The sequence below is a fragment of the Nematolebias whitei genome, chromosome 1 (genome assembly GCF_014905685.2).
Source record: "Nematolebias whitei isolate Nwh7 chromosome 1, NemWhi1, whole genome shotgun sequence".
Classification (NCBI taxonomy): Eukaryota; Metazoa; Chordata; class Actinopteri; order Cyprinodontiformes; family Rivulidae; genus Nematolebias; species Nematolebias whitei.
In genome coordinates, this window is record NC_056498.1 from 30,405,223 (window position 1) to 30,411,621 (window position 6,399).

Sequence of the window (6,399 nt, forward strand, 5' to 3'; positions counted from 1 at the left end):
AAACAGCGTTGTGATTGGTCAATACGAAGTTGCGCCCCCCGCCTATGACACGCCTTCTTGCGTTCTGATTGGTCAGGAGGGGCGGGGCTATCCGCACGAGGCTCAGTAGTCACGTTGGAGGCTGACTGGACCAGAGTTCTTTTCCAAACACACGAGAGGCGGATGAACACGTAGAGAGCAGCAGCTTACCGTAATACCAGTATAAACGCCGAAGGAACATGTATTTGTCACAACATAAGCCATCAACAGCTATTTTTTTTCCTCTCCACCTCGTAGACAAGCAGCTATTCCAGAACCAAATAAATATTAAAGTCCTATTCTAAAATGTGTACGTTGCACTAACGCGCAGGAGCGTCGTCATTGCGCGCTCGCTTGGTTATTACGGCTTCGACGACTCTCCGGCATGCACCTGTCAACGTGCTCTCAACAACACGACGTCATGCAGTCCCCGCCCCTCCGACTCGCACACAAACACCATCGTGCACTCCCTTTGGTAGGCACGCGGCTGCTGAGAGGTTATTGGGTGGATGTAAACCGAGCAGATGTAGGACACATGTCTGCAAATGACCAAGGATACTTTACCTGTGAATAAAAAGAACACAGGGAGGACTTAATTCTTAATGTAAGAAAATAAAAAACAATGCAGGTGAGCAAAGCAAGGTGTAGTTTATTAATCATAAACAAAAAGTTTAAAAAAAAATGCACTCAAGTCTTTTATCATAGAAATATACACTTAAGGATCAATAGGTCGTCCTGATGCATGCTCAATAATCCAGGTAGATAAACCTAACAAGGTGGAGTCAGGTCCTCTGGACAGAATCCTCTTTGTTGAAACATTTCTGCTTTGATCAAAAACATTGCCCCTTTTCCATTAGTACCAGTACGGGCTGACTGGACCCTACTTGGCCCGGTTCTGAGGCTTTTCCATTAGTACGGGTACTTAGCACCTGTTACTATTTTCAGTACCCTTGGCTCTGTGGTTCTAACCCGAATGAAGAGGTACTAAAAGTGTCAGAACACTGTCGGTCACTGATTGGTCGGGGGCGGAGTCAGGGGCGGAGTCACTGGATCCTTCAGAAACTTTTCAAAACATTAATCCGCCATTTGCAATTTCTCGGACTGGAGCAGCGGCTGGACTTATTTTAAAGATTTTAAAAACAATACTGACAACATCTTGGTCTAATGCTGATGTGCTGGCATTTTTTGTGCTTGGTGGCCGACAACATAATTCAGAGCAAGCTGGATGGAGCTCTGCTGGTGTACCCCGATCCTCCCTCTGGAGCCTCGGAGCGCCAGGCCGGCCGGGCAGGGCGTCATCTCCCCGGCTCCAAGTTCAGCTGGTCACCGCGGAAGATCCTTCGATGTGCCAACTCGGAGGCTCGGGTTCCGGATACCAGCCTTGTGTGCTCAGAGCTGCAAGTCCTGCAAGTCTGAGGAGCTGCAAGCAACTGGTGATAACCAAAACTAGTTGTTCACATGCAAAAGGAGGACCATCAGCCTAACGACCGATCGTTAGTGCCCTGACGGCCGCTTGCTATTCACAGAAGGCTGAGTGATACTAGCATTGTAAGAGTGTGACAGTTGAACATGGATGAGTTCTCTTCACAAAGATGGCGTCCTTGCTTCTCAAACCAGCGTTCCTCTCTATCATGGATATGCACATTTTCATCCCTGAATGAGTGACCTCTGTCCCGTAGATGAGTGTAAACTAGCCCAGAGGTCTGCAACCTTTTAAATCAAAAGAGCCATTTCTACCCTTCATTTACTAAACAAAATGTGTCTAGAGCTGTAAAACTGGCTGCAATGGTCATTATCAAGTGGTGGCTCATGGGCCACTTCAAATTTGTATGAAGGTATTTTTTATTTTTTTTTCCCAGCTAGTGGGGTAGACTTTATAAAATTAAAAATATACAATGAATTTTAGCATGTATTAATAATTTTACATTATAGGGCTAAAGAAAAGACCACATTCATGGGTAAAAAAACATATTTCACACCAATTTTACAATATATATATATTTGAATATAAATATATATATATATATATATATATATAATCCTGAACTCTGCAGGTTTATGTGTCTTCCTTTTAAATTTATAAAAATAAATGTAAATATATCCCACTTTAAATTAATAAAGCATTAATTTAAAGTGTGTCAAATTTTAATTTAAAAATAAATTTTGTATTTACTTTAACTTTATCCATCCATCTCTCTATCCATCCACTAATTAATTACTCATCATATTTCTTCAAAGAATTTCTGGTGGATTTCAAAGATCCAGCTGTAAGGCCGGAAGTTGGATACATGAAGTAGCTAAAGTTAATCAGCATTATTTTCTCCTTGTTTTACTCATTTATTTTTAACATATGCAGAAAAACTGCTAAAACTTGACATTTCTCTTTACTGGGGGTATAAAAACCAATGAATTTACATTTTGCATTATGTTTGGTCGAAGCTTCAAGGAGCCGCAGGCTAATGACCAAAGAGCTGCATGTGGCCCCAGAGCCGCAGGTTGCAGACCCCTGCCTTAGCCTGATGATGTTGCTCTTCTGTGCTGGACCATCCTTTTGGCCAGTGGTTGTGTAGTTTCCCAAGACTGATCACAGCGCTCCTGACACTGAACAGCATATATAATATTACGCTGTTTGTGCCGTGGACTGGATCTTTGGGATGAACCAGTCGTTGCCGTACAGGCAAAGACCGCCTGTAGGAGGAATTCATGCAGTATGGACAGGTAATGAAAAATTATAGTTTAGCACTGAGCCTTAACCAATATGCAAAGTTTTTTTTCAAATCAATAAATTATACAAATCATGCACAATATTCTTCCAAATATACATAAACTACTGGTTTGCAAGGGAGTGTGCTTGTGTTGTATTTTGTTTTTCAGTCAGTCAGGTCAAACGGGCAGTCTCACTCCACCGAATATGAAATAAGGCTATTTTTTTACATATTAAAGAACCAGTGTGTTGTGTTTATGGCTCCATCTGTCACATTTTTAAACATGTTTAAAAAAAAAAAAAGTTCTACCTTTGCTGAAGGGAGGTGACCCCACCTCACTGAACAACTATCGACCAATCTCTAAATTGCATTTTAGCCAAGGTTCTAGAAAAACTGATAAACTCTCAAATCAAAAAGTATTTGGACTCATTTAACATCTTACCTCAACAACAATCTGGTTTCAGGAAACAACACAGCACAACGACTGCTTCACTGAATGTTTTTAATAACATTATTGAAGCATTGGATGTTAAGGATTATTGTGCTGCACTTTTCTTAGACCTGTCTGAAGCTTTTGACACTGTGGATCATAACATCTTGTGTCATAAGCTCTCAGAAATCGGTTTCTCAGATCACACCATTGGTTGGTTCTCTAACTATCTTTCAGACCGGAGGCAATGTGTTCAACATAATGGTACTTCCTCCAGTTATTTAACAGTCAACAATGGTGTACCACAAGGATCAGTCTTAGGACCCACCCTCTTTACAAGCTACATAGGTAATGTAGGTCAAAGTATACCTGATGCATCCTTACATTTCTATGCTGATGACATAGTTGTTTATTGTCAAGCTAACAGTTGCTAAGGCCCTCCAGCGTTTGCAATTTGCATTTGACATCATCCAGTCAGATTTGTTCTGTCTCAAACTTGTCCTAATTGCCAATAAAACCAAAGGGATGCTTTTTTCAAACAGGAAGTTGGTCCCAGCAGTTCTTCCTCTGATTTTATTCTCAAATGGTGTCCCTATTGAGTTTGTCGATTCCTATAAATATTTGGGTATCTTGGTCGACTCACATCTCTCTTTAAGCTTCACGTGGAAAACCTAGTAAGGAAACTGAAAGTTAAATTGGGTTTCTTTTTCAGAAATAGATCCTGTCTAAGTCTAAATGCTAGGAAACGTCTTTTGACTGAGACTTTCCTTCTCTCCATTGATTACAGTGACATTATTTACATGAACGCTCCTACAAGAACCCTGCAGATGTTGGATGCTGTCTATCATGGTGCACTAAGATTCATAACTGGCTGTGATTATCGTACCCACCACTGCACCCTGTATTCACTGGTTAACTGGAAATCATTAACTTCACACAGACTCTTCCACTGGTACATTTTCATCTTTAAATCACTTCTTGGTCTGCTGCCTTCATACATCTCCTCCTACATGTCTCTGCGTGAGTGCAGCTACAGCGTGCGCTCTCAGGACATTATTACCTGCAGTGTTCCCTCAGTGAGGACTGAACTAGGCAAAAGGGCCTTCTTCTGCTCGACTCCTGTTTCCTGGAATATCTTGCAAAAAGATCTGAAGCTCTCGACCTTGACCTCTCTAAGTGGCTTTCAAACTCTGTTAAGTTCCTGGCAAAAACCAATGCAGACATGTTCCTGTTTTTAGTTTTTTTACACTGCCTTCTAATCTAGCTGTTTTTATTTTTCTTCTTTTCGCTACTTATTTCTTTTGACTGTTATTTTGATTGCCATTTTATTTTAATTTGTTTAAAAAAAATTAAAACATTAAAATTTGTATGCCTCTTTTGTGACTGTCTATTGTTGTCGTTGTTGTCCACAGTTGTCATCACTCTTTGTTAAATAAATCAAGTCTCTCTTGTAAATGAGCCCCGGAGGCTCAATGGGACTAACCTGTCTAATAAATAAAGGTTGAATGAAAAAAAAAAAAGGTCGAAATAACAGTTTCAGTTAAATTTTGTTTGTGTGTTTTTCCACTTCGGTGTGTCATAAAAACAAGACAGATTATGCAAGATATTTTCATGACACGTTAGAAAATGATGCCATACAACGTGATATGATTCGGTGCAGTACGATAGGATAGATAATATGAAACAAGACAGTTTGATACAACATTTATGACATTTATGTGATATAAAATGGAATAATGATAGTATTTTATGACACTTACGTGATATGATGTGAAACGGCAAAATATGGTAGATCAGGGGTGTCCAATCAGGTCCTCAAGGGCCTGTATCCTTCATGTTGAAGAGCAGTAGTCCTCAATCTTGATCATTGAGGGTCACAATCCTGCATGTTTCACAATGGTCCTCCATCCTGGACTTCGAGGGCCACTATCCTGCATGTTTTCGAGCAGTGGTCCTCAGTTCTGGTCATTGAGGGACACTGCCCCACATGTTTTAGAGCAATAGTCTTTAATGGTCTTTAATCACATTTTTTTGGATGATTGTTTCCTCTGGTATCAGATGCTGTGCATCTAAAAGGATTTTTACTGAAACTTTTTTAGTTTTGGACATTTGTTATGATTCGTAACCATGGCAACAAGGCAGTTTTCTACAACCAACAGCAGCTGATTAACATCTCAAAAGCTCAAATAATATCTCAACTACAGCCCCAAATCTCAAATGAGTTGAAAGGATGTTCTGTGGACACATTCTCATCTACCTGCCAGCTGGGATCCTGGAACTAGCAGGAAACACGACTCATGACAGCGGAAGGACAGGATCGTCCCTCTGCACCTACAGTTGGCTGTCCGCAGCGACGAGGAGCTCGGCAGACTGCTGGGAGGAGTGGCCATCTCTCTGGGAGGAGTTCTACATGGCATTCGGGCGATCCTACAGCCCGGGGGGAACCGAGAGGCCAGCCGAGTCTGGGTGGACGGATCGGACAGCATCTGCAGCCAGTTTCTTAGGATGCACCGTGGGATGGACCTTTACAAGAGATTCTTACTGTCTACAGCCATCAGCATCTATAGCATCTCTTAATGAAATGACAATAACGAGTTACAACAACAAATAATTTCCCTTTGAGATTAATAAAGTATTTTTGAATTGAATTGAATTGAAGCTTGGTCCTTGAGGGTCACTATCCTGCATGTTTCAGAACAGTGGTCCTCAATCCTGGTCCCTGTGGGGCACTATCCCACATGTTTTAGAGCAGTTTTAGAGCAAAAAAATGGTCCTCGAGGGCCTCTATTCTGCACGTTTTAGAGTTGTGGTCCTCCATACTAGTCTTTGAGGGACACTATCTCAAATGTTTTAGAGCAGTGGTCTTCTGTCCTGGTCTTTGAGGGCCACTATCCTGCTTGTTTTAGAGTTGTGGTCCTACATGCTGGTCCTTAAGGAGTACTGTCCTGCTTGTATTGGTTGTTCCCCTGCTCTTATATTTGTTATGTTTGTTAATTTGTCATATGCAGGTTAACACAAAGTCATTAACGCAATGAAATGTTCAGGATGAGAAGAACCAATTAGACTAAAATAAATAAATAACTAAATAAATACTGAAGCTGGCAATAGGGGTACAAAATAAAGTACCAAAACGTGAAAAAGAAATATAATATTTACAAGGTCCAAAAGGAATATAGTAAAAACATGACACAGCCACATAGTGCAGCAGCAATAACATATTAGCTGTCACAGATATATATATATATA